Here is a 27,355-nt window from a genome sequence, read left to right as displayed (position 1 = left end):
TAGGACTGCCTAGAAGGGAAGCAGAACTGGGAATCAGACAAAAAATTCATAAGGGAGAGTCAGTGAGTCAATACACACACACACACACACACACACACACACACACACATTATTGACTCTAAGAACTGAAAATAATAAGACAATCTGGAAATGTCTATGAAATAAAATTGTTAATTGTGATTAAAGATTGAATGACATAATAGAAAACATAGTATAAAAAAAGAATATTTGCAAAAGGACCAAATAATACTTGAAGAAAATTTTTTTAAAAAAGGGAAAAAAGCCTTAATGAACAAATTAAATACTAGAGTAGACACAGCCAAAGAGAAAATCTATGAACTGGAAAATAGATAGGAATATGGCACTGAAGAAAAAAAGATGATTGATGTCTAATGTCAAGTTGAAACTGCAAAAAGGGACCAACACAGATGAAAAGCACTCTGCTAAGAAAACTGAGAGCTGCACTGAGTATGAGGAGTGGTTTGGGATGGGACAAGATGTTCAGAACTAGAACTGAACTTTCAGTAATGTGACTGAAAGCTGGAGCTTCAATTATATGTTGTTACATAGTGGTGACCTTCTCTAACCCCAAGATCTTTTTTCTGTACTATGTGGTCTCTAAGAGAATCACTTTGACTGGTGGTGTTATTGATAGAAACTAAAATGGGAATTGTCTATTTACCCAATTTTCCTTTGAACATCAATCTGTAAATTGTTTTAAAATGTAGCAATATTAATAATAAAAATAATATTTTACATTCTTTCCTGACAGGTGTTTAGTAATGTCAGGCTTAGGATACAATATTTATGGTTGAATAGCAACCTAGTGAAAACTATAATGTAATTATGGCTATAATTACAATGGAAACTCCATAAATCTCTCTCTTTCACTTTATAGCTAGCAAGGCTTCTCAGGGGGCTCCAGGTGAGTGGGGAAAAAGGGTCAAGCAGGTTTATCTCTAGATGCAGGTTTCAGAAAATAAGGCAAGATACAATCCTACTTAACTCCTAGTGGGCACTTCCTTTCACATAAAAAGGCTGGTACGTGAGAGAAAAATTCTCGGTCATCAAAACTTCAACCAGACATTTTCTGTGGAAACATCTCAGAAGCCCCTCATCCCCAGCTCACACTATCAGGGCTGCTATTTCCAGGTCTCACTCTGCTCTATTTGTCTTTATGTCTCAGAAGGCAGAGAAATCATAGCCAAAGCTTTAACTGACAAATAGTAATAAAACTGAAGAACTCCCAGGCAGGATTTTTAGCTTGACCTCAGAGCTGTTGGTCAAGCTGGAGATATATTTTTAATGTAAATATTCCTGGTAACATGAGCTTGGGACTCAAGCCAGTAAAGCTTCTCAGGGGTCTTTTCTCACCCTGTGTTCTGTGCATAAGTTTCTCCTTCTTAGAGCCTTTTCTTCTGTTTAGGAACAACTTGGTTTTATGATCCCTAAAGCAGTTAGCAACCTGGTGACTTTTCCAAAGCCAAGGCTGAAAGATCATAAAAACAGGTTTCAGAAATTGAGTTGAGGCCTTTAAAAAACAGCTTCTGGTCTAGATTTAACAAATGTTTGTGAACATTTAGTTCTAGGCTGTCATTAAGCTTTAGAAAAGGCCTGCTTGCTTGTACACAACACATTTTAAAATGGACTTGGGGTGGCTAAAACATATGGTATAAAAGAAAGAACATTAGAGATATATTTATAAGGATTCAGAATCTTTGGAGAATTTAGTAAATATACTAAACAAGAGTAATATAGTTGCTATGGTTGAGTAATATATTTGAGCTTCCTGGTGGTCAGAGTTAAAAGAAAAGTCTATTAAAATGACATAGATGATTCCTAGGGAGAAATGATAGGTTCCATTTAATTTTGTGTATTTTGCTACATTTTAAAAGCAATATAGGTTACACAAAAAATTCTAATGGGGGCATTGATAGGTACAATACAAAGTGCTCTTACAGCAAAATTAAAATCAAGACAAAAGTGGTTTTTAAATGGCTATTTGATAAAACTGCTTTGATAAATACCAAGGATAAAATCTTGAAGCAAGATTTATTAAAGATTGTCTTCCAAGGGACTGAGCTCACGTGGAGTAGGTATATAACCTCCCGGTGACAACATCTTATAAAATAAAAAAAAATAGAGCTTAGATTATTCAGAGTGATAGATGAATAGGCTGCCTATTGGTTTATAAAATGTTTATTTTTTTCTCTTAGATATCTTTTCAAAAGAAATGCTGAGCGGACAATATGAACCTAAACTCTTGGCTTACAAAAGATCTCATTTTCTTTCTAGTTTTCCTTCTCCTCTTTCTTTACCTTTCCTCTTCATCATATCTAAGATTTATTGATTTCTTCTATACACCAATCACTGTGATTTGTGCTTTTCATGTATTATCTTGATCATTCTTCACAACAAGATTTTGAAATAGGCAATGCTATGCCCCACTTATTAAATGCAAAAAATTGAGGCAGAGAGGTTAAGCAACTTGTCAAAGGTCACAGAGATAATGAATGTCAGTAGTGGGATTTTCACACTGACCTATTACCTCCATCACATTCTGTAACCAGCCACCCCCAGACTCAGTGGCTCAAAACAATATCCATTTATTGTTAAAGAGTTTCAAGGTAGGCAAAACTCTTCTTCTTCTGGTCTTGCCTGGCTCATGCAGAATCTGCAGCAGTAACTCTGAGCTAGATAGGTGGCTCTGCTAATCTTTGCTGATATCTCTCACATTTTGGGGGGGGGAGGGGTCAGCTCACTGTCAAGTGGTCTAGGATGACCTTGACCTTTCTCCATGTATCTCTCACATCCTCATGGCAAGGAAGAAGTGTGAGAATGAACAAGCTCACTTAGGAGAGAGGACAAGGAGAAACAAGCATGTGTTTTTCAAGACACCTTTTGCATCATGTTTGCAAACAACTAACTATGTGACCAAGAAAGTCACATGGTCAAACCCAGAATTGTCATGGAAAGGAACTACAAAATAAAGGACAGAGGTTGTAGATACAGTTAGGCCATAATATAATCAATCCACTTCCCAAAGATTCATTAAGTTCCAGCTTTTAACAGCTATGTCTATTTCCCATCAAAATTAATAATTTTCTGAATTTTGAGATTGCCACAAGAGCCATAGTCCAATTGACTTCCAATTGAGCCTTTTAACCATTTCATTTCCATGTAGGGATATGGTAAGTTCAACTTTTTAAAACCTGAATGGGAAATGAAATGGTTTGTGGATAAGGATATGTAGTGGGGCTTTATTTTTTTTAATTTGTTGTATTAAACATTAGAGTAATTAATACTAGCTGCAGTACAAACAACCGTCACATTTCAGAGGTTTAATCTAATGAAATTCATTTCTTATTCACCAAAAAGTCAAGCGGGTATTTGGAAGGTAGTCTTCTTTCCATTTCTAGGACCTCAGAGTCCTACACGAGATCCTCAGCATCGTGCTGGAAGAATAGGGAAGAGGGAACGACTTGGAGGATTGCATGAGACTGCATCTGAACCACCTACATTTCACTGGTAAGAACTCAGTCACAGGGCTATATGTCCAGGAAGGAGAAATGGGGTGTAAATACACAGCAGTCTGCACCAGTTTATTTTAGTCTCTTCACCTTGGATTTGTCCACTTTCCTCTGGCAGTGGCAACCTGACTCTGCTTTGGATATAACCCACCTCTCCATTATCCCATATATTTTTACTGAAGCAAATTCTATCCATGGCTCTAAGTGCTGAGGATTCTCTAGAGGAAAGATGTTCGAGTCAAGACCTTAAGAATTAGGCAAGTGAAAACCTTGGTAAGAAAATGTCAACCAGTGAAAAGAGCATGTAACACAAACCTGGTGGAAAAACGAGTACTATCTTTTGGAGGAAATGAGAAAAAAAGGCCTATTGGTTCACAAAGTGGGAAAGGAAAATAAAAATGAGTATCTTGTAGCGTGTGCATGCAATGTTAAAAATATTGGATATAAAATAAATCTGAGATTCTAAGAACAATAGAAAACTGCTGAAGGGTCCTGCGATGAGAGTGGCATTAACAATTTGTGTTTGTAAAAATCCACACTGGCTATGTTGTGAAGAGTGTATTTGGCTGACAGAGTGTAGAGGGGACAGTTGGGAATGCCACTGTGATCGAAAAGACCAGTTAGACAGATAGTACAATAATCCAGGGAGAAAGGAGGGAATTCTGAAATATGAGCTAGAGACTAGTGATGGAATCGGAATCTTAAGAAGCTTTGACATTGAGTAGAACTCATAAGAAAGGCCAGTTCCAGAGAGAGAAGGGTCCAATGTTTATGGAGGCTAAAGATTATGCAGTTTGCGAGAACTGCTTTCAGAAAAAATAAACAATAACAAGCACAAACTTAGGTATAAAAAGTAATATTTATGAAGGAAAAGAAATCACAACAAATTACGGGGCTCTTAAAGATTCAGTTTCTTGTCTCTGAGATTTCTTTAGGTAACTTACCAGGGATGCTTACATCAAAATGCTCCCTGGTTGTAACTTGTATTTCCCTCCAAACCTGAACACTCCACAGTTCCTAGAAACTCCCAGCACTCACAGAGGTCCATGAAAAGAGGGATCTGTCACAATTATAGCAAGTTCTCATAGCTTTAAAATAAACCTTATCTGGGTTTGATTCATAGGTTTTAGCATCATTGGGATTTGGTGGTGGCTAAAACAATGTGAAATATATTTTGTAAATTACTTAGGATTAAAATAGAATACACACAAATGAAGACCAAAGAAATAAAGAAAAAAGAATATAAAAAAGCATAGCAAAATCCTGAGGGACTCCAGTATCGAGTAACCAAGAAAAAAGGAAAAAAGAGATGATAAAAGAGATTAAAGAAAAAATCATCCAGGGAAGTAAGAAAGGCAGGCACGTTGGATTACAGAGGCCAAGATTGTCCCAAGCAGGGAATCACTACGTTAGCTGAATTCTGTTTTGTGATCCCTCAGTGAGATAGAATATATAAATTTACTTTTAAAATTTATTATCTGTGACTCTCCACTAGAATGGAAGACTCCAAAAGAACAGGGGTTCTCGTCAGTTTTGTACATTGCTATATCCCCAGTACCTAGAAAAGAACCTGGGTACATAGCAGGCATGAATGAATGAATGAACAAATGAGTATATAAAAAACAGATTGAAACCTGTCCATTTCATTTAGTGACATGGTAGCTTCTCGTGGTATTGAAAATACACTATCTCCTGGAGTGACAGGAATGCAAGCCAACTTTGGTGTTTAGAGAAGTCAGTACAATTTTAGAAAATGCATGTAGCTGTGTAGACAAATTTTTGAGAAATATTGCTGTTAAAAGAGGGCACACAACAAAAGAGTTAAGAGAGGAGTAAAATCAAGAATTTTTTCCCCTAAGAATGAAGAGAGTTGAGCGAACAATATTCCGGGAGGATCCACAGTACAGAGAGTGCAAAGTTACTGAAAAAACAGAAATGAATGACATCCAGGGCACAGGTGAAGGAACTGTCTCAGGAAGAAGTATAAAAACTCCTAAAATTGCTTTTAATCAGGGTTAAATAGAATTACCATCATTGTATGCACACCTATGTGTGGACAATTATATGATTTTTTTTTTTTTTTTGCATGTGTTATACTGAACTCTGCTCTGAGATGCCACGGGGGCAACTGCAGGGAAAAACAGCTAACGGTTATCTCCCCGTTCTCCTTCCAATAGGACAATTTTTTATTATAATATTTCTGAAAAATATGTGTTTAATGTGATATGCTCCCTTTTGGGCTTGGTTAGTTGTTTGCTGAGGGTTAGTAACCTCAGAGTCTTTGAGGATAGCTTTAATTATCTGCTCACATATGCATAGCTCTGAATTGTCTAGTTGTAAGTAATCTAAATACCGTTTCTTTTATGTTGTGGGAGAAGTTTAAGGAATATTACAATATATAAAAAGCAAGACTGTGTAGAAAGATGAAAAGTTTTATAGTATCTATAGGAGTGAAACATAGCAACGGGCTCGATTGCTTGACAACATTGGCTGCCATCGTCATGCACACAGATTCTAAACAGTTCTTTAATTAAGAAACTGACATTATTTTGACTGGCAAAAACACACTTGACAATGGGTAAAATTAAATTTTAGTTATTTCCAAAGTGGATTCTTGAAAATGTATTTTTTTTTTTGTACACACACAGAGGCTCAATTTGTTAAGCTTCGACTGGGACCATTTTTACTAAAATAATGAGAAACAAGAGTTTACAACTGATTTATGTCTTCGGTACTGATCTGGATGTTCTGTTCCATGTGAACTATGAAAAATTTTCCCAGTTTCAAATCTCAAGCTCTTCTGGGTAATGAGAGTAGTGAAATTCTTCCATGTTTATGTTCATTGTCTAGGCAAAAGCAGAACATAACCAATGAGATCGTGTTGTATAAATATTCTTTTTTCTTTAGCTGCTGTGGTCAAGTCCATCCCCACTTCATAGCTAGTTTTAGGGACGTTGTTCTTGTCCTCGGAACAATGCCTAGGTAGGTAATAGAGGAAGTTGCTTTACAGCAACTAAGGGTCTTACTCTATCTTACAAAAGGACATCAGTATTACACTTCTCTCCCTGAAATTGAAGGCTGATGGAATGCGTTGCCTGGTGGATGTATGATCAAACCTCTCATTTAATACATCTGCCCATGGGAAACCTAAATCCAGGGAGCAAAAGGTATTTAAATAAAAAAGTGTCCTACTTGAAAAAGTTTAGAAAGAAGACTAGAGAAAGTTGTGAACAGGTGTGCTATGCACTTGTGTATGTGAATACAAGTGGGTGTTGCTTGCAGTATAATTGACAGATGAGTGGCAGTGTAATTGACAAACAGCGGAAATTCTTACCTCATGGCTTCTCCTCCTTCAGTTTGCTGTGGGAGACACACAAATCCAAGAACTTACCTTACTGGAATACAAGCTCCTCGGAATGTCTTAAACACCAATATTTTCCAAGAGCCTCGCACTTAGTAGGTGCTCAGCAGGGGGCAGTGTGACACAGTGGTTCAGAGGTTGGACCATGTGCTCTCTCTGGGCCTCCTCTTCCTCATCTGTAACATGGGGATGGTCAGATTTCTCAGAGTCCTTTGTAGATTAAGTCAGGCAATAGACAGCTAGCTTTGCCACAGAGTATATATCCAATAAATGGTAATGTTTGTTATTTCTACTTTTTAAATTATTATAAAATATCTCCCTCCAGTCTAGAACTCTCATCCAAACTCTAGACATCCATATCTTTGTCTGAGAGGTCAAGGAAGACTGCCAACTCAAAATGTCCCAGATGTAACCCATGATCACCCCCACCTCCCAATCTGGTATTTGTCCAGAGTTCCCTACTTCAGTCAAGAGAGAGCATCCAGGAGGTTTTACAAACTATTTGTCACCCTTACCACCTTCCTCACTTAGCCCCTGCCTGCTGAGCTAATATAAGTGCTTTTAGTTTTACTACCTACCTACCTCTTGGAACATTCCACTTCTCCTCATTGTCTCCACCACCATGCGCCCTACCAAACTTAACTGGTCTGTCCCTCACATCCTCTCTTGTGCCCTCCAATCTGTTCTCCACATTGGCAGAAAGACTACCCTTTTAGGAGCACAAATATGGCCCTGTGGTCCCCTGTAGAAATCCTTCAGTGCTCTTAGAATGGAGACCAAAACATTCCCACCATCACTCCAGCCTCGGCTTGTCAGTTGTCCTTCCCCTCCTCCCTTCTCTTGGCTCCACTCAGTCCAGCTTGTTTCAGTTCCTCAAAGGGCATCAATTACCCTGATCACAGGACTTAAGCAGCAGCTGGGCCACCCCTCCCTTGTCACCCCGCATTGGTTTGGTTAACCCTACCCACCCCTTCGTTTTGTTATTCTTCAGAAAAATCTAGGAAGAACTCGACCCATCTCCTTTTTGTATGTTCTCAAAGCACTTGGACCTCTCTTTCAAGAACATTTACCACTGTTATAATGTAACACATTTTTGTGGTTATTTGATTCACATATGCTTTCCTTCCAGGTGTAAGCTCCACAAAGGCAAGGGATGAGAGGTGTATAACCTGTTTTTGTTCACTTTTGGATCTACACTGTCCAGCATGATAGATGCTTAATATGTGTGTATGTGTATACACACACATAAGTATAATAGCTGCCTCTTGCACCCCAGGACTCACTCCAGGTTTTTATTCATTGATCTCCCTCCATTTTCTCCCCAGCTATCTGAGACTCAGCAAATTCAGGGATTTCATTGTGTACTGATACATAACCAGTGGTACAGGATTATGGAGAGCTGGAGAGGAGCTGATAATTCGGAAGGCCTTCATTCAAGGGAATGTTAAAGGGCCTTCTATAGGCATCAACCCAGCTCAGTGGGTGGCAGGCTTAAAGTTGTTTCTGGAAATTTCACAAACCTTGGGTATGAATTCCTCTTAATATTCATGAAGAAAAATGCTGCCCGTACTTGCTCACAGGTGATGCCAATGCTGCCGATTTAAGGACTGCGGTTTGAGCAGCAAGTACACACAGCATTTCTACCAGTCTTGGAGCAGATCCTTAAGTGACTGACACTGGCCAGATAATCCCAATACTGATATAAACCACAGCCCAAGATGGTAAATTTGCTGTCATCTCTCCTATTTGATTGGCCACAGGGGACCTATGTCTGCTCCAATGCTCTGTAAATGCAAGTCATTCTTAATAATTAGAAAAGCAAACTTTAGTCTGAAAAATAATAGGAAAGGGTCTTTAGATAGATGCCAGTGTCTAGGAGCTTGGGTTGCACCTATAGCCAAGACAGTGTCCAGGACTCTTTGAAACCTGCTGACAGGTTGAAGCAAGGGTGACAGTTGGAGACAGGGTAAGAATGGAAGATACTAAAGTGAGATATCTAGAACAAATATCTAACGAGTACTCTGCTCTCTTCATATGTGCGATCTATTTTAAATATCATTGCAGCTTATGAGGAAGGAACTTTTATTTTCATCTCCATTTTAGAGATATGGAAACTGAGGGCTGAAGAGACTAATAAGCTTTCCCAAAGCTGTGCAGCTGGTAACTGATGGAGTCCAGATTCTGATCCATAAATAATGCTTTATATCTATTGTTCTTAATCTGCCTCCCTATTAAGTTTTTTGAGAAGCTTTCAAAAAATATCCACCTCTTAACCCTCAATAATTATTTCTTTGCTATTTTTTAAAAAGTCCAATCAATGTATATACAGTGTTGAGTACAATTACTCTTAATTACTAGAATTTATTCCCTCCAAAAAGTAATTCAGCATTCAATTCAAAGAACTAGGAATGCTTGACGGAGTATTTTGAGGAGGCTGCATTTAGGGTCACACAGTACCCAGTACAACCACCTGGCGCACTGAACACTGATCTCACAACTGCAGGATGATCTGCAGACTCTTATTTGCTGGGATTCTGTGTGATAATAATTATATAATGTTTGCCATGTGCCAGGAGACACTATTCTAAGCACTTTACACACACTGCCTCCTATCATCTTTCAAGAATGCCCTAAAGTAGATCTCTACTAACATTCCCTACTGTACAGATGGGAAACTAGAGATTCTGAGAGGTTAAATGTCTTGCCTAATTACAGGTGGAGCCAAAATTCAAACTCAAGCACTTTGGCCTTAGTCCATGGGATAAACCACTTTTCTGTATTGCCTTTCGCTTCATGGGTTGTGCTTGTTTTTCACTGCTCAGATCATGCAGGTCTTCTACCTTGCATGAAGTAAGAGCAGAAAGGCACTGAAAGAGATTAATTTCGTCAGGGAATAGAGCCCATAGGAGAATAGGGCCCAATGCATGAATATTTGGGAAGCAAAGTTCCACTTATAATTAGGAACCAGTTTTTATCTGGCGAAGCCACCAGCAAAGGAAAGGGGTATTTTGGGCAGAAATGAGTCTCTTCATTGCAGGCACAACAAATATTTCCTGGGTACCTGCCTGGCAGTGACATTGAATAGGGTTTCAGGGGTGGAATGCAGAGTTGGCATGGGCCCTGTCTGAGGTTTCCTTTAGGCTTGACTCCGTGATCTGACTTCAGTCCTCAAGCACTCAATCAGCAAGTGAGGGCTTGATCATTTACAGTTACACAGGGAGATGTTTCCAGGAATGATTTCCCTGTAGCATTTTAATAAGTACTCTATAAATAATAATTTATCGAAGTTGCCTAGTATGTTAGAAGAAGAATGTATTAAAAGAGACTGGCTAATTGATGCTGGCAGTTAAGTTCCCTGAGTCGAAACCAATCGGTTTATCTACATGACTTTAAAGATTCAGGATGAAAACTGCTCATTATATTCCAATATCCTAATAGCCAAAGATCCAGATGTTTCACCATATATTGATTGACATGGCCTTCCAGGAAACCTATGTGCAACACCGAGTTGAAAATGTTCTGATACAATTAAAAATAAATTGGATCAGAATGAGCCTGTACTCTTCTTTGGCTGGGAGCTGAAGGACTTTGAAAGATGCTGAAAGCTGTGTGACCCAAATCAGTGAGACTATTGGTTCTAACCTGGATGAACACAGAGCTTGTGCTGCCAGCGACTGTCCAATTTATACACCTGTGGCCCCAGTACCATGTTTAATGGAGCACCATTTCCTTTCCCAATATGTCCTGGTTTGGACAATAAATTACATAGTCACAGTGTAATTTGTACACTGAGTTGCACCACAACAAAAAAAGACTGGATGGGCCTCAATTTAATGGGGACAACAGGTGCTGAGGAAGCCCCTGTTTCAGATGGTAGGAAGGAACACAGACCAGGAGGCCGAATGGGGCCCAGAGTGGAACAACTTCTCATCATTCCTCGAGTATTCTTTACTCTTGTGTGATTCATACACTGAAAAGTGTATATGAATGAGAGAAATCAAAAAAATCAAGAACCTATGGTCTCTGTATCAATAAGCTTGTTTTTTGTAGATTCCACATGTAAGTGAGATCACCAAAAGGTACAAACTTCCAATTATAAAGTAAACAAATCACAGGCATGTCATGCACAGCATGATGATTATAGTCAATAATAATGTCTTGCATATTTGAAAGTTGCTAAGAAAGTAGATCTTAAAAGTTCTCATCACGAGAAAAGAAAAGTTTAACTATGGTGAAGGATGTTATTGAAGTGACCGTTTTGCAATATATACAAACATTGAACCATTATGCTCTACTTCTAAAACTATTATACTATATTTCAATTATATCTCAGTAAAAAGGCTATGGTCATCCTTCAATTCTTTAATTCCCCCACAAGTTACATTATTGTAGGGTGATTAAAGACTAAGACATGAGAGTGACACATAAGATATACAAAAATCCTCTGAAGATTTTGCCTTAGCTGGGAAAAAATGGTGTGACACAGGCTTGACAATTTAGTATCTCTAACCTCTCCTCAGAACTTCATAACAACTAATATTTCTGATATTTGGTTATATTAATTGCAATTATTTTTTAATACTCATGTAAGACTGTAGTATTGATATTATCACTATTCTCGTTTTACAGTTGTGGAAAATGATACTGGAAGAGATAGAACAACTTGCCCAAGATTTCACATCAAACAGATGATAGTGTCCAGATTCTAACCTAAAAAGTCTGACACCTTCCTCATGACTAATGCTGTTTTGAGCAGAGTGTTATACACAGTTCATCAACAAATATCTACTGAATTGAACGGGGCAGGAAAAGGGGTAGGAGACAGCCCCTGCTGTCATGAAGCTCACAGTCTCTGGAGTGGAATGTTGAAGTCCAACCAGCACAAATATGAGGCAGAATGTGGAATTTATCTGAAAGGCACAAATGCCTATGGGGAGATATGTGCCCATTTAAGGAAACAATCAAAGACTTCTGGAAAAGGGAAGCATTAGGGTCTGGTTTTTGGGTGGTAAGAACATGTTAAAGAAATAGAAATTAGAAGATAACTATGCCCAGCAGAGGTAACAGCCTGACAAATGGCATTTGCTTGAGGAATAAATGGGGAGTCTGGGTCCTCAGATAATCCACTTAGGCTGGGCCATTGTAAAGTTCAAACACCTTAGTATGACTCATATGGACTCCCCACCATGGCCTCTGTGCCCTACTTTCCATAACACAATTCTCTGTGTTTTACTCTCTAGCCTCAGCTTTTTTATAATACCTCTCTATCCGCCACATGGTTTCATAATAATACCGTAATTCACAATTTTCTTTCACACTGGGAAACCATTTTCCTGGATACTGTCTTCATCTAATTCAGTTTTGTTGTCCTCAAGCATTGCTTCTTCAAGGAAGCTTCCTCTGATAACCTGGGCTAGGTAATTTCTCACCACTATGCAGTTAAATAGCTCCCTAGTATGTATTCATTGCTATGCACAGTACTTGGTACAAAGTAGGAACTCAAAAATAGAAGTAAACAAAATAAAATTAGCTGGAAAGAGATACATAGATTAGAGACATGCAGCTTTGAGGAAGAAATCAAGTTTAAGGGCTGTTTCTACAGTGAGCCTACTAAGAAACTGGTGGAGTGTCTGTGAGGATAGCACGGTGGGTAGAAGAAGGATTGCTGAGATATAATCCTGGCATGTGGACAGGAATCTTCTCCCAAACAATTCAGGAGGACTTAGAATTGCAGACTCCAAAAGATAAGAGAGACTTGGAGCTCACCCAGTCTAAGAAACGTCCATCCTGTGCTTCTCAAACTTTCCTTGCAAGTATTCAGTCATTTCTTCCTAAGGGAGTTTCTCCTGTTATTGAAAAATCTATGCTAGGAATTGCATTCAGCCATTCAGTCATCCACTCAGCCATCAAATGAGCACTCGTAATGCACTTTGTTGTATACTGGATATAGTATCAAGACCCAGGGATGAGCAAGGCTCTTTTACTATCCTAGAAAATATAGGAGGTGAATAGAGGAGACAGATGCTTGAAACAGAGAACAAAATCTGTATAAGTACTGAGTCTCCTCTTCTCATCAGGCCCATTTTGGCCTCTGACAGTACAAAGCTGACCAGTCAGCTTCTTTTTATGTGGAAACATCTATCATGTCTCCCCTAAGATTTGCCTACACGTTCTTCTGATATGAGGCAATTATTTCATATTTTCTGCATTAGTTGTGGCCACTGATAATCTCATGAAGATTTATAAAATGTCAACTTGTTCTTTCCAAATGTACTTAACTAGTAGATGCTTTCTTTAGATGTGTGTGTTGAAGTGGTGGTTATGGAGGGGATGTGTAATACACAGATGCAATGGGAAATTCAGTAAGAACAGACAGAACCTTTCATGTTTCTCAATTATAAGTTAAAAGACAGAGCCTCTGAAACTGGATTTTTCAACTTTGGGGAAAGTGTGACGTAATAATCCTTCATTCCTTCTTTCTTAAGAAATGAAGAAAAAAGAGTGGTTTGTTCAGTTCTTGATATATTTTTTTAAAAAGTCAACTTTAAAGCAATATTTTATTAGAACCATAAGTTTTCTTGGAGAAAATTTTAAATCCAGAGTTTATTTTCCTTTGGTATTGCTGCAGAGAGTCAACAGGAATTGAGATAATTTTTTTCCTTGTATTTGTGCCCACTTATTAAACACACATGTGAGCTAGATTTCGTGCATAGGTGCAAAAGGGATTAGAAGGCGGGGAGGTGCAATTTGGTCCATTGACCTGTTTCCCTGCCCTCAGGACTCTTTCAGACAGCTGTGAGAAAAAGGAGGAGGAGGAGGAAGGAGGTAATTTAGCAGTTCATATCCAGATGTTCATTTCAAACACACCCTGAACAACTTTTGCATGGTTTATTTCATTTTCTGAGACCATTTTTCACTAGCCTGTTTTCTCAGCTGGGAAACTTCTGGTGTAGTCTTTTCAAACAAATATTGCGTTTGGCATTAAAAGAAAAAAAAAAAGCTTTTGAGACATTCAAAGGACAATCTGTTTGCCTTGATCTGCAGAAGTAGGACAGGAATGTAGGCATTCTGTACCACCCAAAGTTTAGGTAAAGTTCCACTCTTACATCCCATTTACATGGAAACATGAGAACTCTTGTTAGCTTGATAATTGTACTGTTCTACAACCTCTTAGGTTGGCCTAAAGGGTAAGAGACAAGAAACCTGGCTGGAAAAAAACAGATCCAGTGGAAGAATCCACCAGGATTAACACTGAACCAGAAACTTCCACATGGCACTCCAAACGGTAGTTCATTTTCACAAAACTCTGTACTATTCTAGTTCCACCCACCTTAAGTAAAATAGAAAGAAATGGGAGAAAAAGAGTTCCGAATGTCAATGAATCTCTTAGAATTCCATAGGATGCCGTCCCCATGGCTGGTCCTACTTATGTCAAGGTCCAGGTCCTAGCAATAGATCGTTCCACTAGAGTCATAGGAGTTGGGGTCTAAGATGGCCCCTACCCCTACTAAGGGTTGAGCTGCTTCGCTGGCCAACTGTAGGGAAGTGAGATGAAAACTTCCTTCTTCATAGTTTCTTTAGGTTAAATCAAATCTGGAAATAGCCTCAGGAAGGAAATGGACAACCTAAAAGGATGAGTCTAAACTGGAAGACCAAGATCTGTCTCTTTAAGAAAACAAAATCAAGCCACGAAGATAAAGGGAATCAGAGGAAATAATACAACAAAGTTTTGATGTGAGTGAAATAGAATAGTTAAAGGTTTAAAAGCCAAACTGAGTTTTGGGTAAGTGTCTTAACCTTCCCGAGATTCAGTTTCCCCATTTTTAGAATTGGGCCACCTAAGACTTTAAGAGCATTAAAATGGAGATCGAGGATGAAAATGCCTCATGTCTTCATTATTGCTTAGTTCTGCGCACCACACTCCCTTCATTTCGAGAACAGTAAACTAACGACGGAAGTCCGTCTTTCTCTAACGGCTGCTGTTGAAGGAGCCGGATGTAGACGCAGACACCCGGGAGAGCAGTCCAAGATGGCGGCGGGAGGCCGCGCGCTCGCCGGTCCTCTGGACACCAAGTTACAGCCCGGTGTGGACCCCTTCCTCTGACAAAGACCCGAAAACTGGCTGAGCAGCTCCTTCGCACTGGGCAAAGGTGAAAAGAGCGGTCTAGAAGCAGGTAGGCGAGACCAAGACGCCGCCGTCTGGCCATGACCTCCCCCACCCCTCCCCCACCCTTTTTCCCCCCCGCGCGCAGAGCCACAGTGGGGAGGGAACTCGCCAACCTGCACTTGTCTCCCTTCCTGAAGAGCGAAGGGTTTGAATCCCATGCCGGGCACCCCTACTTTTAAGACTTGCACCTGAGAGACAAGTGCCCCAGACGGCGGGCTTTTCCAGCCGACGGGGAGGGTGCTGGCGTCCGGGGGCCCCACGGGGCTGTGGGAACTGGGCGGCGGCTCTTAAGGGCCGGCTCGCGGGTGGCGCACCGCGGGCCCAGCGCAGACGCAGGCTTCTGAGAGGCGCCCAGACTTCATTCAAAAGTGAGTCGCTTGCTGGTCCTAAAGCCTTGACGGCTGAGGCCAGGGCCTTTTGGGATAATCCTCGGGAACGGAGGTGCTGGCCGACACCATTTTTGCGCGCTTTCTCCGCTTTGCTAAAGCTGGTAGATGCCTTTTTTATTATTATTTTAATTTTTCTCCCACCCTCTCTCTTTTCCTCTCTCTGCCCTCTCTCTCTCTCTCTTTTATTTTTTTAACGTTTTTTTCTTTTTTCTTTTTTTTTTCCCACCGTCGGTGCTATCTTCGTCTTTCAAGCAGTGGGCGCCATCTTTGTGCTTTCTCTCTGCCTCGCTAGAGTTTGCTATTATCTCCCAGAAAGGAGCTTATACACTTGTTTGGAATCCAGATTTTGAGACTGTCACTCAGGGTACACCTCCGGATCGCCTGGTCTGGTGGCCAACAGGGTTTACTCTTGTGGTCCACAAGATTGTATATGTGCACCTACTTTAAACGTGGCTGCCTGAGGTTGTGGCTTCTTGTCAGCCTGACTCTAGGTGCTGACCGAGAGCCCCACCTTTGGAAAATGCAAATAAGAACAACATAGATGTGACAAGTGGTGGCACAATCTCCATAACTGGGAGCTATTAAAAATGAAATAGGCTGCTTAGACAATCTCAAAGGTTTGGGAGACCACCAAGAGCTAGGGCAAGATTAAATGATGTTTTACCTCCTATATAGGAGGCCACTTCTTCAAGACTGGGAGAAGCTGTTAAATAAGCAACCAGTTGGTTGGTTATACAGATCTCCATGTCAGGGAAGAAATCTGTCCAGAAGATAGAGATTCAGTAGTTATAAGCACAGTACTGATGAGTAGATGCCTAAGAGCACCTAAGAGACTAGAGGTGGGGGAGGAAATAAGGCCATAGAACAGACCCAGGGACATCAGCATTTGAGGAACAGCCCTGTAGGAAGACCCTGCAAAGACAATGAAAAAGAAAATGGAACAAGAACATATAAAGTGTAAATTAATGAGAATAAGGCCAAAAATGTGTCTTAAAAAATGAGAATTTACTAAATTTTAAATTAAATATAACAAAAAATATAAAATATCTTAGAAATAAGTTGTCTAAAAGTACATATTCTATTATGAAATACTGAGAACTGAGAGAAAGAATGAAAATGAAATGTGCTAGATTTCTCTCCTGAAATAGGGTGGAGTCAAAAGCTATTGTTTCTTCTTGACCTTGATAATTAGAAGAATATCAGATCAAGAATATTATTTTGCAAAATTTAGTAGAAACAAAAACAGGATGATTCCTCCCAAATTACTGCAGGAGATTAAAGAAATCAAAGCAGAGTTCAGCTAGCAAAAGACAGGAAATAGGGGAAATGGTAGGAAAGCATGAAATACAGAAAACATAAAATAAGGTCATAGAAGGAAGTACAAATTTATCTCTTATGACCATAAATGTAAATGATTGTAATACCACAGTATTTAGAAGCTATCAGTTCAGGTGAGAAACAAAAATATGCTTCCTAGGAAGTACAATTTTTTAAAAGTGTCTCAAAGTTTAAACAAAGTATTTGGAAAATATATATCGAAAAAATGTAAATAGGAACAACATGGATGTGTTAGTATAAATATCATAAAGTAGAATGCTGGGTTGAAAAAATATACAAACAGGACAGTAGTTACCTCAGGTCGTACTCTGTTATAAATAAATAACTATAATATGTTTTGCTATTCTCAATAGTATATTAAATAAATATGTAAATCTTTTAGAAATTCAAAGGAAAATTTTTGTTTGAAATATATATATTTCTCTCAACTAGACACATCACGGGGACAAAAATAAATAGGGATAGTTTTAATATGATGAGAATATCTCAAACTTGTATACTACACCTAGAGAATGAATACTCATTTGGCCAGCTATGTTTTGGACTTTTCCTCTCTGAATTTTGGTGAATCTTCCTAGGACCAACTTCATTTTTCTTTAGGATGTGGTTTCCATAAGGATATGAAATTATTTCTCCTGCCCTATGGTTACACTTCTCTGATGATATTTTGGGTTCAGCGCTATAGAGATATTCCCACATGCAAGTACCCAGTCTGTTCTAGAAAGATCCTAAACTACTTTTCTATGAATAAAGACAAGCTCTTGGGAGACTCATAGACTCTTGAGGTTCCTATTTTATAAGCAAACTCTTGGAAATATTAGTTTCATCTACCTTCACAGCTCTAGGAAAACTGGCTTTTAATCTCTTGTCCTATTGAACATCTTCCTAAGAGTTAACTCCTGCACAGACTTTGAGAGGAACTCATTCATGTCACTCACACTCGAAGTGATAGTGAGGGTGCAGTCATTATCTTACACCAGTGTCTTATTAGGCCTTTGTATTGCTCGATGAATTGGCTCTACCATTAGGAGTATCAATTGGCTGATGGTGCAGATGGTCCAGATAAGTACATCTTGATAAGTCTTCAGAATTACCATCCATATTTTTTCTTACCACTATAGTCTTAAAATACCTTTGTATTATAAGAATAGTTATAAAACAATCCTCCTCTGGCTCATTGCCCACATACCAGAATTCGGATACCTCTACTCAAGACTTTCTTTCCCTGATCAGAATGGAGTATTACTGATAGGCTTTATGCCATGATCTCTTCTTAGATTTATCATCATCATCATTGTTTACTATAAATTATTACATATTAGAATTAACAGCCATGCTGAGCACTTTGCATGCATTATATAATTTAATCTTATAATAATGTTCAAGATGGATATCATTGAAATTTCCACTTTATGATGAATAAACTGAGTCTCATGCCCAAGCCCACAGAGCAAGTACATAGCATAGTTGGTGTTATTGATGCTCAATTTTCATCATAGGAAATATCTCCTTTCTCCAGTGACTCTTCATATGGATTCTTATTCAGTCTCTAGTTACCTAGTGTTCTCGGGTCATGTCAGGGATGCCTGCCTCTTTGATGGCTTCCAGAATATGCTCATAGGTTCTTACTTCTATTTGTCAATAACTCCCAAGTGGTCAAGCTGCTGATGAGAAAAATTACCTCAACCCCTCTCATTATATATTATTAGGAAATAGACCTAAAGTAAAGATGCTTGGTGTTACTCTTGATTAGAGATACCTTATTTTTTTTTTTACTAGAAATTGTTTTCTTACAATATGTTGTCACTAGTTCTTAGGGACAGGAGTAGCCGAAATGTCATTTGAATAACTCACCGTGCTGTGATTTATTCAAAATGACCTCTCTTTTATAAAGAAAACCCTTTGATTGGGTCTAACTTGTGAGCTTTTTGTCATTCATTTTCTCATTCATTCACTCATTCTATATTTAATTATTGTGTGTGTTCTATGAGTCAGGTCTGTTGGGTGCTGGATAAATACTCATAAAGTACATACCCTTAAAGACCTCAGAGAATTTAGCATTTAGAGAAGAATCGACAGATAAATTAAGACCTGCAAAAAAACAGTAGAGTTGCCGTAAAGGGCCATGGGCCAGATAGGGGAGAGAATCTTAGGTTGGAATCTCACCCATGAGGCTCCTTGGCTGATATCCCATGTGCCTGGCTAACCCTCCAGGCATTCTCAAGCATGTCTAAATATGCAGAATGTACACATTTTAGGCTCCCACTTTAGGACCTTGCTAGACTGGGAACATTGCCAGCCACCTCTTGGTTGGTACTGTAGACTAAAAGAATAGGAAAAAGAGGAAGTTCTATATGTGGCAGAATAGAGATTTTACCACCATCTCCTTACCTTCTTCCTGGGATTGAATGCCTGCCTGTCTATCACCCACCTTTAGGGCCTGGAGTCCATGCTAAGCTAGAATTAGAGAAGTGTGTTAAGTGTGTTAATGGAGGAAAACAGGGGGAAAAGACAGTAACCCTGTTAGAATAAAAATACAGGGAAATTTTAGTCTAAGAAGAGATAAATATTAGCAGACAAAGGATTTGCTAGTCTTATAAGACATAAGGAAAGTTGTTTTTTTGTTTGTTTTTCTCCATGAGGACATCAACTTTTTGAGTGCCTCACCTGGCCTCTATTCCTCCCAATGCAATATAGGCCCTGAAGGGGAAAATAGTGATGATAGCTAATTTTTGGATTTGGTGCTTGATTGAGCGTTTATGCTCTAGACTACACTAAGCATTTTACCTGTAGTATTTATTTTATTGCGTCCTAAAAATAACACTGTGGGCAAGGTGGTATTAGCATGCCCATTTTATAGGGCAAAGGACACAGAGTAAAGAAAAGCAACTTGTCCAGGGAACCATAGTAAGAGGTGAAAGGAGAATTCGGAGTCCAGAGCTTCACACTCTTGCATATTGCATTTTACTGAATGAACAGCATTCTGTATTATTGATCATCTAATTTTATTTTTAAATTTATGGTAATAAACTGGAATGTACCTTTGTGTACATCTGAGATACTAAGATGTCAAGTCAAAACAAGGTGTCATGATTGAAGCTTTCCACTATGACACATGTTATTGAAAATGCATCTTTGAAAGGCTTTAATAATTATAGTACAAGACGAGTAAATTAAATCACAAAAAGTTGTGTCTATATTAGCATTGAGGTTTATTTCTTGTATTTAGGGTGGAGCCTCAGTGAGAGAATTTATGCCACGGTGGCATTAGCCATTTTATACATCTAAATAAAGGCTCATGACGTACTGTGGGCCTTTATTTAGGGAGGCAGCAGAATGTAGTGGTGAAGAGCCGAACTGGCTGGATCTGAATCCTGGAACTACCTCTGACTGACTGTGAAATTGGGAAACTCACTTAAATGTTCCGTGCTTTCAGATGGAGGTAACAACAGTATTTTCAGGGTTGTGCTGAAGAATTAAAAACAAGATCTTCCACATTTACTAGGCATGTTTTAATTATCAGGACATAATGGGAACATTGTTGGCAGGTGAGCGTGGAACTGTGGAAAAGACCCTTTAGACCATACTAAGGAGTTCAGACTTCATCTGTGGGAAATAGAGGTGCAAGAAAAGGTTTCAAGCAAAATAAGGCATGTTATTTATTTCTATTTTTTTTGTTTATATGATTGTTAATTTTTCTTTATTTTTTAATGAAAATGTTCCAAAAATGTCCTTTCAATGGGTGAAACATCGTGTAATCATTGTAGGCATATTAATCTATGCAAAAATTATAAATATTTTTAAATTACCTAAAATTTCACAACCTTGAGGAAATCTCTACTAACATTCTGCTGAATATCTCTCAGAATGGACAAATAACATTTCAGTGAACTGAGTAATACAATTTTACAAATGTATTAATCAATAATGTTGTATGACAACTCCATATTAACAAATAACACATACTTTAGCATTTTAATAACAACAGTTTTCTGTTTTGTGGAGATAATGCAATTTATTTACCCAGTCTTTATTGATAAAGAAAATTCCTGTAGTTTCTGAACACTATAAACAGTGCTTCAACAAACAGCTCAGAACACAACAAAACCATAAAGTAATAGATAGATTAGAAAACATCAAATAGGTGGTTGAAAATTAAAACCAACAAACAAAACTCACTTCTTTAACTTGCCATCAGACGGGAAGAAAAAGGAAGGCCACTTCCCATACCTCCTGTACCTCGGGTGGAGGTTTATTCAGAAGTCCAATTCTTCATCTCTTATTTATTGGGCATCAACAATGTGTCTGGTTCTGTTCTAGTAATAGAATGCAATGGTAAATGAATAAGAGAGGGTCACGTTTATTAAAGATTTTGTTGTAAAAAGAGAAACAGATGATAAAATAGTAAATAAACAAGATTAGATTTCCAAGAGCACTATACAAAGGATTGACATGGGGTAGTAGGACAGAAGGGACTACTTTAGTTGTATCATCTAAGAATGTGTCTCTAAGGAGTAGTCATTCAGTCTGAGAAATGAATGACCAAAGGATGCAGGCAAGTGAAGATCAGGAAAAAGGAATTTTAGAGAACAAGCAGAGCCCAAAGAAGAAGCAAAGACCCAAGGTGGTAGATGAGCTTACCATGTTCCAGACAGAAATCAAGAGGTCAGGGCAGCTTGTCGATAATCAGCAAGAAGGAAGGTGGGACGCACAGACCAGGCCAGGGAGCACCTTGTGGGTCATGTAGGAGTTCAGGTCTTATTCTTAACAATGGGAGACCATGGGAGTGTTTCAACCAGAGGAGAAATTGAGCTAAGATTTTAGAAGACCACTTTGGCTTTTTAAAACTATAAGCTTCTTAAAGGTAAGTTGTCTTGTTCGACACTACATTCACAAAAACTAGAAAATACCTGGCATGTAGTAGGTTTTGAATCAACGTTGTAAAGAATCAATAAACATTATGTACAGAATCCAGTGTAGGTAAAACGAGTGGAAGCAGGGCTTCATTTATCAATCTAATGTTTATTAAGCATTTAAAAATACTGTAGTGTATTCTGTGGTTGTAGTGATAAATGAGACTTAGCCCCTGCCCTCAAAGAGCTAGTTGTAAAAAAGACGTGAAATAAAAAAATATGTATGTGATTATTTTTTTTCACTTGTGAGGTGAAAACTTACCTTTTTTGGAAGAAGGGTCATATCTTTTCTTGATGTTCCAGCCTATAGTCTATTCATTTTTAGGTTGGAGACAGGCCACAGATAGTGTCCTCTATTTTTTCTTTTCAAAAAGAAAGCTTAGATCTTCTACTTGACCAAAAGTCTGAGAGGAAAGGGAGATTTAGATAGTCAGGTTATATTGGGAATTGTAGGCTTCCTGGTGCCTTTGGCCCTGTGGGTACAGATGGACATGGTAATGTGGAGCTCATGCAAGTAAGTTGGAGATGGGGTCATGGCTATGTGGAAACCAAGTAACGAGGAAAATAACAGCTTGCGAAATGTCATTGTTTGCACTTTCTGTCCCAGTTGGATTTATTGATCTTCACCAATTCCCTCAGAAAACTATAATAATATTTAAAGATGACGTGTGCTCTAAGAGTTGGTCAGCCTGGCTGAGCATCAGAGCAACATCACCAGTAGGACACTTGTGACTAAATTACCTACCTCTTGGAGCTTCAGTTTCCTTATCAGTAAAATACAGATAATTATAGTACCTATTTCATCTAGTTGATTAAATGCTTTAATATATTTATAACCTCTGAGTCATATTAAGGCCTTACTAGATATTATCTAATATCTCTATTATGTTCATAGAGATACATAATATTTTAATGTTATTTAATGCTTAAATAATAAACAAATTGAAAATATTTGTTTATTACAAGGTTGTAACTCCTTCTAGACCACAATTCATTGTGATCATCTGTATATTACCAATGGCAACCGCAGTATTTTATAAAAAGTATGCTTGATAAAAATATTCTTTGAATTAATCTTACTAGATTCCCTGTTTATCTAAATTCTAGGAAAGCTCTTCATTATTGAGGACATTATATATAAAAAGGGCATAGAATTTACATGGCATACTATTCTGTCTTATTTCACACCACTGATAATGTTGGAATCTAATATATCCTTTCAAGTTCAGGTTTAGAGGATTTAGCCGAATCACAAAGTACGTATGGATTCAGGGTTAGTTGGAATCCCCAGTGCATAGTGTTTCCAAGTGATTCCCACACACCGTCTGCAGCACTGTCCTATGGGTCAAATCCTTATTGACAATGAGAATCCTTGACCTCAGCCCTGACTTACTGATTCATGAGTTATTGGTAAGGGGTGAGGGAGAGAACAGCTGGCCTGGAATTACCTCAAGAGGGGCTCCCTCTATGTGCCATAAAATTCTAAAAACAGAGGAAATCAAGGAGAAACAAAAAACATTTTATATTCTTGCTGATGGAAATCATTTCTAGAGGTCATGACATAGGCTGGGCCTGTGAGATCCTGGAATCAGTGTTTGTCTTCATGTAGCAGTGTTTCTTTTTTGAGACGACATGGGAAGTAGGAAGCAGACAATGCTTCTTGGTGGCAAGTCCTAGTTGGCGGGGAGCCCCTTCTGGGCAAAACTTTAGAGCTACAGAACATTTTCTTAGCCTTGACCAACTCACCCATGAGATGACTCCTATCTCCCACTGTCCTTGGAGAGCCTGTGATTGTTCTGACCCTTGGTTTCTGCCAGTTATAGGAGGTATAATTTAGCTGGATTCAAGAAGAATTTTTTTCTTTTCTATTTTTTTCTCTTTCTCTCATTTCTTAACTGAGTTTCTGCCAAGGCAAACTGGTACAAACCGACACCATTGGGAAAGCATGAGATGGAGCCCAGTTCCCTCTTTATACCCTTCATATACTTCATACCCAAGTGTATCCTTGATCTCAGTCTATACCTAACACTTAGTCAAGTGTGGAATCCTATAAAAGATGTGTAAAAAGGAAACTTGGTCAAAGACACCTTCAGTACATTGTTATGTTGCATTCAGAATCTATGCAAGAAGCGAGCCAGAACCACCAGCCTGAGGTCAGAAAGAACCTCCCCCCAGGCCCTTCATGCAGGCCTTCTGTTAGGCCCTTCCCCCCAGGACGTAACCATTGTGGTCCTTCGCCACCTTCTATCCCTTGTTTTCATCAGCAAGGAAGGGCAAGAGGAGCCCCACCAGAGGCCCTTTTCCTTGGCAGCACTCTCCAGCAAGTATTTCTGTGGGAAGGTCTTCCATCTGGAACGTAGCAGAGAGGGGCAACTTCCTTCAATGTTCTGCTGCCCTTTCCCTTCTGCTTTCCATAAGGTGCATCCTGGAGAGGCCCCGAATGATTTTAGAGATGGTGCTGGTGCATTTCATGTCAACTGCTCTTTCTGTTTTCTTCAATGAGTCTGAAAGGCACTGAGAGAAAGAATGTTGTTTGTTCTGCCACCACCTCCCATCTCAGTATGCAACAGGTCACAAGATGTGACAAGTTCATGTGCTAATTCCTTCCTTTTCAGTTAATAGAATAACACAGATGGGAACACTTTTCCTGGGATTGGACATACGTTGGAGCAGCGATAGGAGGAAGGCAAAGGCAGCCTGGCCCATTCTCAGGATTCACTAAACAGGAATTATTTTCAACATCATAACCCTCAGCTGGGTAACCCTGAGAATTTCCTTTTTGACAGGAATGCACAGGCCTCTGGCGTGGGCCCTAGTCTCAATCCACTCATTTCACAAAATGGTCATGGTGTGTTAAAGAAATATTAATGCCAGACAGCCAGTTTATAGCTTCCCAGGAGTCTTTGGGTCATGGTGCCCTGGCAGTGATTCTAAAACTACCCCATAGACTGTCTATGAGATGATAAACACTTCACTGAGGAAAGCAGGACATTGAGGTAGAAATAGTAGAGGCATGAACAGCACCACGGGGACTTCCATTATCCATCTGGGCCACTGAGCATCTTGGATATTCAGGTACAGAACCAGTTTCAAATGTTTTACCCCTTAGAGGATTATCACCTAAATTTTGGTTCAAAGGAGACAGAGAACCTTTGGTGATAAAATGGTTCGGCCTTTGGAGTCTAAGATATCTCCAAATCCCGGGCGGCCACTGCCCAACTCTCAGTGTTTGAGCAGTACTTTCTCAGCTTTTCCTACACCTCTGTGTTCTTACCTGTGAAAGAACTCAGGACAGTACTTCCCCCCACCTTTATGCAGTTGGTGAGGATCAAATAAAATGTCTAGAGTAGTGACTGGGACACTCAAATAGTAGCTACAATTTATTGATATATTTAATATATATCGGGCATTACACCAAACACTTTATAGGCTTATTTCTAATTAAACTTCCCTAAAGTGCTTTGAGGCAAATGCTGTTATCACTCCTGCCACCATATTTCAAATGAAGAAACTGAAGTTTATGACAAGATCCCACAATTGCAAGTGGTGGGTCTTGGTTTAAAACCAGCTATGTCTGTACTTCTGAGTTCAAATTTGTAACCACATCATAGGTGCTCAGAAAAGGGTATCTGTGATCACTGTCATCGTTATTGTCACTGCCACTAGCCGAACTGCCAGACAGTTCACACATCAATATTTTAACATCAGTTACAAGAAGGTAGTATTAAAATAGATTATAGGGAACCATGCCAAACTTGGAAGAGAAACAGAACATTTTGGAAATCAAGGAACAAGAGAAGGACATGTGCTTCTGGGAATTTAAGTGAGGTCAGATCCAAAATGTATTTTTGTGGACATGTATCAGTTATTTTCTGCTTTGAATCGCCTTTTTTTTTTTTTTTTTTTTAATGTAACAGCCTCTTTTCTCTCCTAAGACATAACCCTTCCCCTCTTCCACATGGCTCTGATGGAAATAACAAGTCACATTTCCCCATTGCATTAGACCGTAAGAGTGAACTGCCAATCATGGGCCTTATCCATAGAGATCAGTTCATGGGGTGAGCCATGAATCTGAAGGGGTCAGACGAGACCATTCCCGAAGATTTCATGTATCGATACTAGAAGAATGGAAATATCTCTGTCTTCTGGAACATTCTACAGCCATTTCTGTGTCTCTTATGTCCAAATGAATGGAGGAAGTTAGTGGGAGGAAATGCAGCCAATATAGGAAGAAGCAAGGGGTATACAGAGAGGAAGAAGGGGGGAGGGGGAGGGAGGAGGGAAGAAAGAAAAGGGAAAGAAGGCAGAAGAGGAGGGAAAGGAGATTGTTACTTTCACCTCAGGATCCACTTGTGTCTAAGATCAGTTCTCCTAGGTTTCATGTTGAGTTTTCATCATGGAAGTTTTTGTGGAAGAATACTGATTTCCACAGCATTCACTGAATTTCTCAACAGTACCACCTGATGAGCTTGGTAAGAGTAGTGTCTATGATCAACATTTTGTGGTCTTTCAGACTTTGTAAATCCCTGTCTCCCGAACATTTGTCTTTGTCTCTCCTGGGGCATATTGAAGCATATCCCAATGAATTACCAGGTGGTTCTTAATTTCAGTTGCATTGTGTGATGGAAAGAGAATGAGCTTTAAAAGAAGATAAATTTAAATGTCAGCTTTGCTAGTACATAACCTTAGGTACTGAATAAATCAAGTTCTCCAAGCCTCTGTTTTTTCATCTCTAAATTGGGTGCTTGAGTGTGAGAATAGGGTTCCTAAGCAAGTCAAACAATTTAAGAGGAAAAATAAGCCCCTGGCATAATGCCTGGTTCATTAAATGCATTCTGAAAAGGTTTGTTGTATTCTATGTAGCTCAAATAGCGATTGAAGATAGGTACCTGAAGTCTTTTGGGGAATCTAAGGGTCTTCTGTGTTTCAGAATAATGTTGTTTCTCTATATCATGGAAGTCATACGTAATCCTGCTATATATAAAATATCAACAAAATCTCTCTTCCTTAACTCTCAAAATAAATTGCAAAAATTAGCAAAATATGTGACGTCTAATTTGTTTACTAAATGAACAGTTATACTTCATACATTGTTATCACTTCTCTCTGCCGCTGTGTGTCTTGTAGTAACAGGCTCACAGCTCTCACTGTTGTGGAATTGGTAATGATCTTGTGGGTCTTCTCTGACCTTGTTGATTCTATCTATTGACAAGGATAGCTGGGTAGGTCCCCTGGCTTTACTTGTAACAGTCCCTGTTTAGCTGATTTGCTTAAAGAAGGGAAGCGGCACATTGCTGGAGGTTTAGGGAATTTTATAGTTGAAGTCATTTTTGTGCCCTTCTCATTTTCATATCCTCTATATCGGCATGTTCTGTAGGGCTGTCTCTCCTCCCTTCTCTCTTCTTTCTCCTTCTCTCCCTTTCCCTCTCATCTTTGTGACCTAGTTCTAGACAATTGGGGAAAAACCAATGAATAAGAATGAATAAGATACAGCCTTCTGCCTCAAAGAGCTCTTTCTCTTTGATGATACAGACCAAGCAGTTTACAGTCACTATTTCTTTAGCTTGCAGCCAGGGAAGTGGAGTCAAGACCCATCCAGAATGCAGAGCTGGCTTCTCAGCCTGGGAGAGGTGACATTAAAGGATGTCTATGTCTCA

General features: G+C 39.0%; 1 long non-coding RNA gene across 1 annotated transcript in view; it reads left to right on the top strand.

The window, feature by feature from the left end:
• The first annotated feature begins 14,931 nt into the window (after nt 1–14,931).
• LOC107506735 overlaps nt 14,932–27,355 on the top strand; it is a 34,339-nt gene continuing 21,915 nt past the window's right edge. The window contains exon 1 of the long non-coding RNA XR_001595994.2: nt 14,932–15,065. This is a non-coding gene — a long non-coding RNA (uncharacterized LOC107506735). The remainder of the gene's footprint in view (nt 15,066–27,355) is intronic.

This window comes from Rousettus aegyptiacus, unplaced genomic scaffold (genome assembly GCF_014176215.1).
Source record: "Rousettus aegyptiacus isolate mRouAeg1 unplaced genomic scaffold, mRouAeg1.p scaffold_m13_p_12, whole genome shotgun sequence".
NCBI classification, from domain to species: domain Eukaryota; kingdom Metazoa; phylum Chordata; class Mammalia; order Chiroptera; family Pteropodidae; genus Rousettus; species Rousettus aegyptiacus.
The sequence above is the reverse complement of the archived record's forward strand: the minus strand, read 5'-3'. Positions and strand labels throughout refer to the sequence as shown.